The sequence below is a fragment of the Triticum dicoccoides genome, chromosome 7B (assembly GCF_002162155.2).
Source record: "Triticum dicoccoides isolate Atlit2015 ecotype Zavitan chromosome 7B, WEW_v2.0, whole genome shotgun sequence".
In the NCBI taxonomy this organism is placed as follows: Eukaryota; Viridiplantae; Streptophyta; class Magnoliopsida; order Poales; family Poaceae; genus Triticum; species Triticum dicoccoides.
In genome coordinates this window covers 173659521-173674238 of record NC_041393.1, presented here as the reverse complement: position 1 = coordinate 173674238, position 14718 = coordinate 173659521, and the positions used below count along the sequence as shown (strand labels likewise).

Genomic DNA, 14718 nt, shown 5'->3' with positions numbered 1-14718 from the left:
TCCATCTGTAGAGTTATAACCATGATGAATATAAGGCCAATGATATAAATGTCGTATCTACATGGAAACATTCCCAACAATATTCACACAAGCATTATACCTGGAACCGTAGCTGAATTTTCCCCAACATTTTGAGCTACGGTTATGATGCTTGCATTGTTATCTTCAACTATTATAGAGCTTGTAAGGCCTGAAAAGCATTATGCATTAAGCATGTGAATATCAGAAATGCACATAACTCATGTGTAGCACATTATGATAGGTATAAGCATGCCCGTAGTATTATCTTCAACAGTTATCACGCTTTTAAGACCTGCAAAACATGATAATAAAAGATTGCGAATGTTCGTTTATGCAAATAACCTATGTGTAGTACTTTCTCACAGAAATGCAGCATACCCGTAGTAACGTCCTCTTCTGGTTGCTGATCAACCGCCTTGCTTCTTGAATTACCCATACGCACCTATGTAAGTACACATAACTGACAATTAATGACCTTTGCCTGAAGTGAAGTAAGGATGAGGCTTCAACTCTGCTAGATGTTCTCTCTGATCATTTATCTGTGGACTGTATACATTCATCATTTGGTCATATTGTTGTATTTTCACGAAGCAAACCCTTTTCATGGTATTATACAGTAAAAAATGCATGCTTGCAATCAATCTTCTAGCTCCACTGTTTATGCATGATGAGATTTAAGCGCAGGACTGGATTACACGCACAGCCGCACAACAATGAGGGTGCTCCAAGCTCGAAACTGCTTAACTGGCATACTCATGCAATTTTCTTATGTTGTTATTTAATCACTAAGGGCTTAGATATATATAGCATCCCAATGATCATCAGAACTTGCTGGCGCGGCGAAAGAGCCGGTTCCTGTGATCTTTGGTGAAACCTGTAGATATGCCACTTGCACCTACTATAGTACTACTAATGTTTCGTTAATGCATTAGGTTTTGCGAAGCTTCAGCTCAACCTTATGGTTTATTATTAGTTATGGATCAGTTCATAGTATAAGTAGTTTATTGGTCAGTTTTATTGTTTCTCTTCAGACTGATGGTTTATTTGTGTCACCTTTTGCATGTGATCCTGTTGTGAGCTGCAAACTCGAGATCTTCTGCAGTTGTGAGATGCAAACTCGAGATCAGGGTGCTCCCCAAGCTCAAAATCATCTCAACAAGGTTATAAGATACACTTAACTGGCATACTCATGCACTTTTAATTAATCACATAGGGCTAGGATATATATAGCATCCTAATGATCAACAGAACTTCCTGGCGCGGCGAAAGAGCCGGTTCCTGTGATCTTTGGTGAAACTAGTAGATATGCCACTTGCACCTACTATAGTACTATCCTGTTCCGTTCATGCATTAGGTTTTGCGAAGCTTCAGCTCAGCCTTATGGTTTATTATTTGTTATGGATCGGTTCATATTTTAAGTAGTTTATTTTTCATTTTTTTGTTTCACTTCACATAGATGGTTTATTATAGTACTGAAGCTTCAGGTCATCCATATTGAAGCTTCAGCTCTACCCTATGGTTTAATATAGTATAGGTTACATGTTCAGACTATAGTTGGACTTAATACATTAAAACAATCTGATGGTCACCTATGTCATTTTTCCAGTTGGCATACAAACCTTGACTATTGCATGGAACCTATTAGATTCAAGTGTCATAACTACCTTTTGTTTGTGTCACTTCTTGCATGTGATCCTGTTGTGAGCTGCAAACTCGAGATCTTCTGCAGTTGTGAGCTGCAAACTCGAGATCCTTGCCAGATGCTGCTACTGATGACACCGTCTCCGAGGGCCGTCACCAGCCCCAAACTCCTAGAGTAGAAGTCACCTGCAAGAAAACTGGGTGTCAGTTATGTGCAAGTAAACTGAGATCCTTGCAATAATCTCGGCAAAAGAGATGATTGTTGCCACTTGATGCTTCTACTGACACTGGCAAAGAGATGACTCACCACCTTCAAGCATTCACATAAAAAGAGTAATGAATTTGGGGCTGACAAAATGACCAAAGCAGGTATGGCCTCAACATATTCGCCAGTTAGGTGTAAATTTCCTTTTTCAGAGTCATTGAATGGTGACGGAACCTATATTTTTCAATTCCAGGTTCTCAATCTACCTGGCGAGGAGTGGACAGGAGTCCACAGTATGACCACGCTACTGAGTAGAGATCCAGATTTGTAAGGGTTAGCAATAGGATTTGTAAGGGTTAAAATACATAAATGCCCAACCTGGGAGGGTCACGCCGGTCCATATCATGGGCACTCAGAGGGATCATACGGGATCTTCATGACTTTGCAATCGCCGGTCCAGATAGTGTCCACTCCACTGGATCGCCCGTAGATCCGATGATCAGCAACGGATCATACGGGATCTTCCTGTCTTTGCACTCGGATGGCGGCGTCGAAGGGATTGACCGGCGGTGAAGGCGGTCAAGGGTTTGAGCGGCGGTGACGGCGGCCAAGGGATGAGCGGCGGGGACGGAAGCTGCGTGTAGAAAGGGACGATAGGGACGAATGACGGCGACGGGCAAGTGCATCTAGGGCACGACGATTTTCGGGTGCTAGGGGTTCTGTTTTGGATCGTACGATCAGTGTAATTTCGTAGGTTAACCGTAGTAGATTTTTTAGGTCGTTTTTCTATCTCTAAACCGTCGCGGTTCACAATGGGCGTCGTTGTAACTTGACGTTTTTTTAATCGGTCGGGAGGGAAGAAGCGGGGGACCGGTGGGTAGCAGAAGGTGGGACAAAGTACCAAAAAAACCAGGGAAAGTGGGACGAAAATTGACTGGCGGAGACTACCAACTGCTGCATTAGGAGTAGAGATATATACTACCAACTGCTTTTTTCGTCCTCATTCCCACCTCCAACCTATCAGCGATCCCGCCCTGGTTCCAGCGCCAAAACAAAAAAAAACGATGCCCACACTGTCGATTCCCACCTCCCACTCGGTCCATCTTGGAAAAAACGCTTAGAAAAAACTCTACGAAAATAAACCAGCAGTTTGGTCGCACGTACGAGCGATTCGTCCTGACCTATAATCATGGTGAAGGAACGACGACCCCTCGATCTATTCGCGACGCGAACCCCGCCGCCTGGCAGATCCCAGGCGCTAGCCGCGGATCCCTTTGCCGGCTCCGAGGGGTCCTAAAGGAGGCGCCGCCCGCCGAGGTCCTAAAGGAGGCGCCGCCGCCATCGTTGTGAACCTCCGGGTCGCCATCGGGACACCTCTGCTGAGGTACGCCTTCGCCTTCGCACGCTGCCGACCTCCCAGAGGAAACGCCGCCATCATCGACCCCCAAGAGGAGACGCCGCCACGACCTGCGCTAAACCCTAGGCATCAACCACCGTGCTCCCGTCGTCTGGTTCCTCCTGCGTTCGCCACCATGCGGTCGCCTTCCTCCCTTAGGTTCATCTCCCCTCTTTTCTCTGTTTGGTTCAAGACGGAGAGAATCAGATCTGAGACGGAGAGAATCAGATCAGGATAGAGAGACGGAGATGAGGATTGAGGCCATGGGATCCCTTTGTGACTGCAACTTATACATGAGCTCAGTTTAGATCCCTTTGCTAGAAAAAAGAATGTTGCATACAGCAATGATCTTATCGAGATTAATGGTTCTCTGATTATTCTTTTAATTCTGGGTCATCAATGTGTTTTTATTGTAGGTTCTTGTACGGAACATACCACCAGACCCCGATGAATCAGTTAGCAAGCTTGTGGAACATTTCTTCCTTGTCAATCATCCTGATCATTATCTGAAACATTAGGTAATCACTAAATTTTGGAACATCTCCCATTTGAAGAATCATCTGCAAATTCAAATGTAAGGAAGTGTGCAGTGCAAGCAATTATCAGGGTAAATCTATTTCTCAATTATGTATTTTTACCACTTCATCAGGAGTGTAAACTGATACTATTTCCAACTACAAAGTGTTGGCTGCCCAGGAAGAAGGAAAGGTCAGTCCAGGCATGACATTTAACTCTAATAATGGAGGTACATAGTGCCTACTGCTCCCTTGTCCCTTGCTACCGGCTGGGGATGCTCGGCTCGCCAGCGATGGGGATGCTCGGCGGGCAGTCCCTGCTCTCATTTTCCTCCAGCCTCTGGTAACCCTCCTCCTCACCTGCCTCGTCGAAGCGGGATTCACAGGTTAGTTTAGTTTGGCGGGATTTCCTGTGGTTGTGTGTGAATCCAGTGTTCACTGGGCTTGTATGTTTCATTCCTAATATGCTAGCTCCTGCCTAAACACGCATTAGAGAATCTCATGTATGTAACAGAATATACACAAATGTGGTTTTCCAGGGAGCATCAGGTACATCTAATGTGGGGATGAACCATCAGCTAAAGGGAGTGATAGGAAAATATTTTGTTGAGTGCAATGGGAAGGCGAAAAACGACACGCCTTGGCGAAGCAACTCTGAGATTCGGTAAGGCTAATCAATTCTGCAATCAAATCCAAGAGCAGGGGCAGAGAAAAACGTTAAAAATACTTTTTAGCTATTGATTGAAGTGACTGGTAATTAGTAGCAGGAGCAACAGTTGTAGTAAGAACCTACCTAGGCATATTTTCTCTCTTTCCTATCACATGGCACATTGAATAACTTTATAGTACAAATACATTCACATATGTTATTTTAAATTATCATGTCATGGAGGTTCTCATTATTTCGAATCTTTGGTTGGAACCTTCATTTTGTGTTATTAAATGCACATGGTATTCAGTTATCTCCATTATGGTGAGAAGATTTTGATCTTGATATATCAGATTTAAGCCTCCTACACCATAGGAGGTCCTCCTTTTGGTGATATTCACTCATATGTCATTTTAAATTATCATGTCATGGAGGTGCTGGGTATTTCGAATCTTTGGTTGGAACCTTCATTTTGCGTTAAATTCACATGGTATTCAGTTATCTCCATTATTGCCAGTAGCAACGCACAAGCACTTTCTATTAAATGCACATGCTATTTTCTTTTGTATCATGTCATTTTGTGGTCATTAACAATCAGGTGGATGAAACTGATCTTGTTTTATGCATCATTGATTTTCCTCAACTGAATGAGTAGAAACATTAGTATGTAATGTAGTAGCCCCTCTATTCCATTGTTATAAATATTATAGTTTTTCAATCTGCTGACCAGATCGTAACAGCTGTTTAAAAGGAAGTGATCACATCACTATTTAGATTTTACTTTTTTTGCATGCTTAAACATAAGATTAGTTTGTCCCCTTTCTTTTTACCCTTCATGCTAACATAATAAATACATATTTGAACTGAATTGGTTGTATTACATATGCCACGAAGGACGTCGCCGCTTGAAGCTCGATTTCCATCAAGCCCTCTTTTAATTCACTTGCATTGTTTCAGCTTTGCGTTGTACTTCTTTGACGAATTACCTCATCTAATTGGCTTTAATTTGGAGCGTCAGTCTTACTAATTATCATTGCCTTAACTTTCCATATGAACCTCTTACAGGAAACAAGGACTCCTAGTTGTCTGTAGTACTGCCCATGAGACTCAACCTTGTTTTACCTTAATTGTCATGGTGTGCCTTTTTTTAGAATAGCTCACGATTTTGTTAGTGGTAATAAAATGCATCTTTAGGCACAACTATAGCGCACATGTGATGATGTACAGATGAAAGAAAGATCCTAGAAGCTGAGAAGATGAGAGCTGGAGGAACAAGGAGAAGCTAAAAAGACAGAAGAAGTCAGAGCATGTGGAGGTGTTGGGCAAGCAGAGTTCTATCTGGGTATTTAGGTAGCCGAGGATAAAAGGGAAAAGGAAAATGTTGACGATATAGTTACTCAATGCTGAGAATGTTGCCTGCATACTTTGTTGCCTATATATCATTGGCTTTGTATTGATCCAGGCAAGAACAAATCAGACGAAACAAGTTTGCTACGGGTGGGTGTGCATCAAGCCGCTTCGTTGCCGGCGGCGAGTAATCTCACACATGTTTATGGCGCATATGTACCAGAAAATTCAAATGGTACTGCCCGATGCGCCTTTCATACGAAACAATTTATGCTTATGGGTGTTCATCTTTGTTTCTGTATACAGCTTACGGCTTTTTTGTTGATCCCTTCCCTGTAGGTTCTGATCATACGTGCAAGGGGAATCAGGTAGGGCTTGATGCACCTTTCATACAAAATGTTGATGAGAATTACCCAAGTAGTCCAGGTATGAGGCTATGCAGATATAGTAATCATAATTTTCAGTGGCATTGGCATGTTCTAATAAATAAGATGGGAAGTTCAGAATAATGTAACATCGGCATGTTCTAATAAATAAAATAACAGAAGGTTGGGGGCTTAGTAATTACATAGTCAGAAAAGAGGGACTATGGTGGATTAGAAGATATGTATGTGTAGCTGCAAGCATATGTATTTGGATTGTCGGCTGAACAATGTTTCAGCTAAAGATCTCTGAAATTATAGCCATCAGTTCCTAATAGCTTACAGCTGGTGTGATGAGCCACACAACTTGTTGTGATGTGCACTTGCCTCATCGAAGAACATATATTATAAATTAACTGAAACATAGTACCTTCAAATCCAATGTGTAGTAAATGTACTACGGTATGTGCAGCAACATCTTTTAGATCATCAAATAGAACCTAGGTTCATATTAGGCTAGCCACATATTATTTGAGCAACACCAGTAACTTAACAGCATGTCCAACATCTTGAATTGTTAAGCGATGAGTGTTTATGTGATAGCATGTCAGATTAATAAAATCAGGTAGCAACCACAACCCAACATCCTAAAAATGAGGTTACACGATTACCATTTGAATTGTGGCATTTTGGAGCAAGCACTAATATGCACTTAAATTCTGCACAGATGCATGTCAGGTTGTTCGCTTGGTCTGCGCCAACGAGCATCTCCTACAAGTCATCATCTCTCTCTTTGTCGGCTCCATGTTGTAGCCTGCTAGGAGTCCTACCTTGCCATGGAGCATGTCCTTTGTCATGGGTCGTACTGAGGTGAGTGCTGGTGTGGGATTTGATGTGTTAGTAGATTGGGACGTTGGCTTCTTGGTGTGGTTTGATGAGATGGTGGCGATATGGTCTGGAAGGGGGCATGTGTGAGGCGAGAGAAAAAAACGGGCAGAGTCATTCATATATAATACTAAAATCCTACCCTTCATAAATTAGATTTTTCGACGATAAGTAAGTACCTAAGTCTGTTATGTTTAAGTTAAAAGTACAATGTCGATGTGGGCCATACATACACCGATTAATAAAGCGGTTAGTACTTAAATTGACTGTCAAGTCCTATGTGCCTTAGGGGTAAGTTTTAATCTCCACCGTTGACTCACTTCAGGTGGGTATACTGAAGCAGACCCCTTATAATTATGAACGGTTTATAAAGTTGAAGGATGAAACTCGAATGAACACAATTCTGAGGTTTGTAAAGTGAAGCCAAAGACAAGTTCGAGGGGTAATATGGACTTCTCTCAAACTATATTATCAGAGGACAATGAGGGTCTTGAAGACAATGAAAGCGATGAGTTTCTGCTGGTTCTGTTTTGTTGTAGGCGAAGTTCTTAATTATAATTATCAATGTGTTTGTTTTTCTTAAGGACGCAGTGACATGCAAGGCAAGGGAAATTGAAGCCAAAACATGCAGGACGGCCAGGAGTGTGCCGTTTTTTCTATGACATGTTAGTGATTTTATCCTTTTTGTATTTTTTAATTGCTAGGTACAATAGTTTATCTGAAATGATTTGTTAATGGCAGGGGGTGGTTCTTCAATCTTCACGGAATCAAGCGGTAGCATCAGATGCTGACATGCATGGAAGGTAGCACTATATTTATTTGTAGCAAATCATCATCGCCCATAAATAAACCATCTCTTGCTCGCTTCCTCTGTCCGGTTGTCAACTCAAATTGCTTTGGTTCACAAATTTGTTTCATCATACATCTAGGTACACTAGAACTGAGAGACTACTTTCCTTGAATGGCTCATGCGAGTAAACTGATAATAGTATTCATCCAAGATGCAGTTGTACATGTATCTTCATAGAGATCTAGATGCATAGATAGTTCAATAGTGCACATGTTCATTGACAGGGATGTAGATGTAGTATACAACCGAGGTTACATTGACAAGTTGGTCCATGATGTGGCCAGGAAAAAGAAAATATGATATATTGTTTCACACTATCATCCATAGTGAAACTTGTATTTAATATTTCTTTGTTTTGCAATGCTGAATATTTTGGCAACACACAGTAAGATGTAATCTACGGATTCACCAAATCAGCTTGAACATTGTTATCATGCTTCGTATGATTTGGTAATGATTTCAGAACATGGAATGGGGCAAATAAAGTTGAAACCATGTACCGTTCCTCACAAAAAAACAGTTACTGTCGAGAGGTTTCATACTGACATTATTTCTTACCAACTAATAGTGCATTACTCCTGCCATGATAAAAGCAGGTAACTACTCCATGATTATAACAGTAAACATTGATAAGAGTACAAGCATTGGAGGAGTACTCACCACGTTCGAGGAAGTCGTCATCATGGTGGTGGTGGTCGAGGAAGTCGTAGGTGCTGGTGGCATCATCACGGAGCAGGCACTATCTTCTCCTCGACTTAAAATGTAGTACTCCATGTACTCCCACTTGTTAACTTTCTGAAATGTAGATCCACTCCAAGAATGTGCTCTGAAATGGAAGTAACATGGAGTATACTCTAAAAATCAGTATGGTTTGAGCCCACTAGATCAATCAAAGTTCTCCAGCATGATGAAAAGAATACTACAACATGAGTATTACAGCAGAATCGGTTTGGTTTGAGCCAAGCAAGAGTACTAAAATCCTGACAAAAAGAATACTACAGCATGACAAACATGATTTCAGAGATGTTGATTTCAGTACTTACAACCAATTGATAAACATGATATTCAGAAATGTTGATTTTAGTTAAACTACAACATTTACTCCAAGCAAATACTCTAAGAAACAATATAAGTACTCCTACAGTACTGAAAGTACTCCTGTAGTACAAATACTCTAGGGGGAATGTACTCCTACAGTACTGAAAGTGTACTCCTGTGAGTACTGAATTTACTAAATTCAGAGGCATCAAAATTCTCACACCCAAGTTCAGTCATCTACACATGGAGTAGTGCAACCGAGGGGTCTTTACCATGCCCGAATTGGCGAGTGGTAGTGGCAGCAGCAGCCGCATTGTACAGGAGCAGCAGCAGCCTTTCCAATCTACTCCCACGGCAGAGAGCAGTTCTTAGACCACAGTACATCCCATATTCCATCCACATCAACAATCACAATCACAATCAGCTCCAGAATCTCTCCTTGCCTTTCCCCGAATCCTAGGCTCTAGAGATTGGAAAGGTGTGGGGAAAATTAAGGATGATAACCTTGCAGGTCAAGCATGGGAAGCTTGACTTCGCGGCTGACCTGGGCACAGTGACGGGTCACTCGTAGCGGCGGAGGAGTACCAGCAGCGTCGGAGATGGCAGCGTCCAACACGGCACTCCTCCTTGCAGGTCGATGGAGGCGAGGAGTGCTAGCATCCGTCACCGCCTTCCTCGAGCAGGACAAGGCTGCCATGCCCGCGCTTCTCACGCTCCTACTCGACCTTGCTAAAATATCCAACTTTGGCTCGACTGTGGCACAGAGGATGCGGGCGAGAGGGAGAGGCGACGCAGACGAGAAGGCCCGGCGGCGACGCCTGAGGAGAAGGGCGGCGACGTGGTTGATTCGCCGACGTGAGTGAGGGGGAGGTGCGTCGCTGATATGTCCATTTTGCATCATGCTTTTATATCGATATTTATTGCATTATGGGTTGTTACTTCACATTATGTCACAATACTTATGGCTATTCTCTCTTATTTTACAAGGTTTACATAAGGAGGGAGAATGCCGGTAGCTGGAATTCTGGGCTGGAAAAGGAGCAAATATTAGAGACCTATTCTGCACAACTCCAAAAGTCCTGAAACTCCATGGATTATCTTACAATAAATAATAAAAAATCCTCGCCAAAGATGAAGGCCAGGGGGCCCACACCCTGTCCACGAGGGTGGGGGGCGCGCCCCCCTAGGGTGCGCCCCCTACCACGTGGGCCCCTTGGTGGCTCTCCGATGACCATCTTCTGCTATATGAAGTCTTTCGTCAAGAAAAAAAATAAGAAGCAACCTTTCGGGACGAGACTCCGCCGCCACGAGGCGGAACCTTGGCGGAACCAATCTAGGGCTCCGGCAGACCTGTTCTACCGGGGACACTTCCCTCCGGGAGGGGGAAATCATCGTCATCGTCATCACCAACGCTCCTCTCATCGGGAGATGGCAATCTCCATCAACATCTTCACTAGCACCATCTCATCTCCAAACCCTAGTTCATCTCTTGTATCCAATTCTTGTCTCCAAGTCCGGGATTGGTGCTAGTAGGTTGCTAGTAGTGCTGATTACTCCTTGTAGTTGATGCTAGTTGGTTTATTTGGTGGAAGATAATATGTTCAGATCCTTTATGCATATTATTACCCCTCTGATTATGAATATGAATATGCTTTGTGAGTAGTTACGTTTGTACCTGAGGACAAGGAAGAAGTCTTGCTATTAGTAGTCATGTGAATTTGGTATTCGTTCGATATTTTGATGAGATGTATGTTGTCTAGCCTCTAGTGGTGTTATGTGAACGTCGACTACATAACACTTCACCATTATTTGGGCCTAGAGGAAGGCATTGGGAAGTAATAAGTAGATGATGGGTTGCTAGAGTGACAGAAGCTTAAACCCTAGTTTATGTGTTGCTTTGTAAGAGGCTGATTTGGATCCATATGTTTCATGCTATGGTTAGGTTTACCTTAATACTTTTGTTGTAGTTGCGGATGCTTGCAATAGAGGTTAATCATAAGTGGGATGCTTGTTGAAGTAACAACAACACCCAAGCACCGGTCCACCCACATATCAAATTATCAAAGTACCGAACGCGAATCATATGAACGTGATGAAAACTAGCTTGAGGATATTCCCATGTGTCCTCGGGAGTGCTTTTCCTTATATAAGAGTTTGTCCAGGCTTATCCTTTGCTACAAAAGGGATTGGGCCATCTTGCTGCACCTTATTTACTTTTGTTACTTGTTTCTCATTACAATTTGTCCTATCACAAAACTATCTGTTACCACTTATTTTAGTACTTGCAGAGAATACCTTGCTGAAAACCGCTTATCATTTCCTTCTTCTCCTCGTTGGGTTCGACACTCTTACTTATCGAAAGGACTACGATAGATCCCCTATACTTGTGGGTCATCAAAACTCTTTTCTGGCACCGTTGCCGGGGAGTGAAGCGCCTTTGGTAGGTGGAATTTGGAAAAATTTATATAGTGTGCTGAAATTTACTGTCACTTGTTACTATGGAAAGTAATCCTCTAAGGGGCTTGTTCGGGGTATCTTCACCCCGTCCAGTAGAGCAAAGAGTTGCTCCTCAACCTACTAAACCTATTGAAAATGAAATTCCTTTTGAGTTTCCTTCAGGTATGGTAGAAAAACTGCTAGCTAATCCTTTTACAGGAGATGGAACAAAGCATCCTAATGAGCACTTAATATATGTGGATGAAGTTTGTGAATTATTTAAGCTTGCGGGTATACCCAATGATGTTGCTAAGAAGAAGGTCTTCCCTTTATCTTTGAAGGGAGACGCATTGACATGGTATAGGCTATGTGATGATACGAGATCATGGAACTATAGTAGATTGAAATTAGAATTTCATCAAAAGTATTACCCTGTGCATCTTGTTCATCGTGATCGCAATTATATATATAATTTTTGGCCTCGCGAAGGAGAAAGCATCGCTCAAGCTTGGGGGAGGCTTAAATCAATGTTATATTCATGCCCCAATCATGAGCTCCCAAGAGAAACAATTATTCAAAATCTTTATGCCCGGCTTTCTGAAAATAATCGCACCATGCTCGATACTTCTTGTGATGGCTCTTTTATGATGAAGACTATTGAATTTAAATGGGACTTATTGGATAGAATTAAACACAACTCTGAAGATTGGGACCTCGACGAAGGTAAGGAGTCAGGTATGACACCTAAGTTTGGTTGTGTTAAATCTTTTATGGATACCGACATTTTCCGTAAGTTTAGCACTAAATATGGACTTGACTCTGAGATAGTAGCTTCTTTCTGTGAATCTGTTGCTACTTATGTTGATCTCCCTAAGGATAAGTGGTTTACATATCATCCTCCCATAGAAGTAAAAGTAGTTGCACCTATTAAAGTTGAAGAAAAGACTGTCACTTATAGTGATCCTATTGTTCCTACTTCTTATGTTGAGAAACCACCTTTCCCTGTTAGAATAAATGATCATGCTAAAGCTTCAACTGTGGTTCGTAGAAACAATATTAGAACTTATACACCTCCTGAGCAAGTTAAAGTAGAACCTAATATTGCTATTGTTAAAGATCTCTTGTCTGATAATATTGATGGGCATGTTATTCAGTTCTGCGGTGAAACTGCTAGAATTGCTAAACCTTGTGCTAAAGATAAACATAGACCTGTGGTAGGCGTGCCTGTTATTTCTGTTAAAATAGGAGATCATTGTTATCATGGCTTATGTGATATGGGTGCTAGTGCTAGTGCAACACCCATTGACTTATACAAAGAAATTATGAATGATATTACACCTATTGAGTTAGAAGAAATTGATGTCACAATTAAGCTTGCCAATAGAGATATGATGACCCACAAGTATAGGGGATCTATCGTAGTCCTTTCGATAAGTAAGAGTGTCGAACCCAACGAGGAGCAGAAGAAAATGATAAGTGGTTTTCAACAAGGTACTCTCTGCAAGTACTGAAACAAGTGGTAACAGATAGTTTTGTGACGAGATAAATTGTAACGAGCAACAAGTAACAAAAGTTAATAAAGTGCAAAAAGGTGGCCCAATCCTTTTTGTAGAAAAGGACAAGCCGGAACAAACTCTTATAATAGGAAAAGCGCTCCCGAGGACACATGGGAATATCGTCAAGCTAGTTTTCATCACGTTCATATGATTCACGTTCGGTACTTTGATAATTTGATATGTGGGTGGACCGGTGCTTGGGTGTTGTTCTTACTTGAACAAGCATCTCACTTATGATTAACCTCTATTGCAAGCATCCGCAACTACAGCAAAAGTATTAAGGTAAACCTAACCATAGCATGAAACATATGGATCCAAATCAGCCCCTTACGAAGCAACGCATAAACTAGGGTTTAAGCTTCTGTCACTCTAGCAACCCATCATCTACTTATTACTTCCCAATGCCTTCTTCTAGGCCCAAATAATGGTGAAGTGTTATGTAGTCTACGTTCACATAACACCACTAGAGGCGAGACAACATACATCTTATCAAAATATCAAACGAATACCAAATTCACATGAGTACTAATAGCAAGACTTCTTCCTTGTCCTCAGGAACAAACGTAACTACTCACAAAGCATATTCATGTTCATAATCAGAGGGGTAATAACATGCATATAGGATCTGAACATATGATCTTCCACCAAATAAACCAGCTAGCATCAACTACAAGGAGTAATCAACACTGCTACCAACCTACTAGCACCAATCCCGGACTTTGAGACAAGAATTGGATACAAGAGATGAACTAGGGTTTGGATATGAGATGGTGCTGGTGAAGATGTTGATGGAGATTGCCCTCTCCAGATGAGAGGAGCATTGCTGATGATGATGGTGATGATTTCCCCCTCTCGGAGTGAAGTATCCCCGGCAGAACAGCTCTGCCGGAGCTCTAGATTGGTTCCGCCTCGTGGCGGCGGAGTCTCGTCCCGAAAGGTTGCTTTTGATTTTTTTCTCATCAAAAGACTTCATATAGCAGAAGATGGACGTCGGAGACCTACCAGGGGGCCCACGAGGTAGGGGGGCACACCCTAGGAGGGGGGGTGCGCCCCCCACCCTCGTGAGCAGGGTGTGGGCCCCTGGACTTCATCTTTGGTGAGGATTTTTCTTTATTTATTTTAAGATATTCCGTGGAGTTTCAGGACTTTTGGAGTTGCGCAGAATAGGTCTCTAATATTTGCTCCTTTTCCAGCCCAGAATTCCAGCTGCTAGCATTCTCCCTCCTTATGTAAACCTTGTAAAATAAGAGAGAATAGCCATAAGTATTGTGACATAATGTGAAATAACAGCCCATAATGCGATATATATCAATATAAAAGCATGATGCAAAATGGACGTATCAACTCCCCCAAGCTTAGACCTCGCTTGTCCTCAAGCAAAAAGTCGATAACAATAAATATGTCCTCATTTTTAGAGGTAGAGGCGTCGATAAAAAATAAAATACGGACATGAAAGGATCATGATTATTCTCATAACAGCAACATATATGGATTTTGTCATATGATTACTTATATTCAAGTGATGATCTATTCACAATGCAAAAGTATGAATCAGAAACCTTATTGAGCACCAACAAACTATAACCTCAGTCATTAAAGCAATTGCAATTTATCATAACATCGAAAAGAGTCTATGTCAGAGCTAAAAAGCAAGTCCACATACTCAACTATCATCTAGTCCTTCATAATCGCTAACACTCACGCAATACTTGTGGTTATGAAGTTTCAATCGGACACAGAGAAAGATAGGGGCTTATAGTTTTGCCCCACAACCTTTTACCTCAAGGGTAATGTCAACAATAATAATTCATGCTCCC

General features: G+C 41.9%; 1 long non-coding RNA gene across 9 annotated transcripts; it reads left to right on the top strand.

Annotated features, from left to right (window-relative positions):
* Window positions 1-2954: 2954 nt before the first annotated feature.
* LOC119335170 lies at window positions 2955-8790 on the top strand. Of its 9 annotated transcripts, none has more exons than XR_005161712.1 (10): window positions 2955-3422; window positions 3680-3870; window positions 3946-4164; window positions 4318-6009; window positions 6114-6200; window positions 6864-7006; window positions 7347-7463; window positions 7606-7686; window positions 7763-7824; window positions 8468-8790. It is a non-coding gene; the product is annotated as an uncharacterized LOC119335170 (long non-coding RNA). The 9 variants fall into 9 exon arrangements; XR_005161708.1 differs by lacking the exon at window positions 7347-7463 and having other exon boundaries at window positions 2959-3422; window positions 4318-4442; window positions 5622-6009; XR_005161711.1 differs by lacking the exon at window positions 7347-7463 and having other exon boundaries at window positions 2955-3251; window positions 3680-3781.
* Window positions 8791-14718: the final 5928 nt, after the last annotated feature.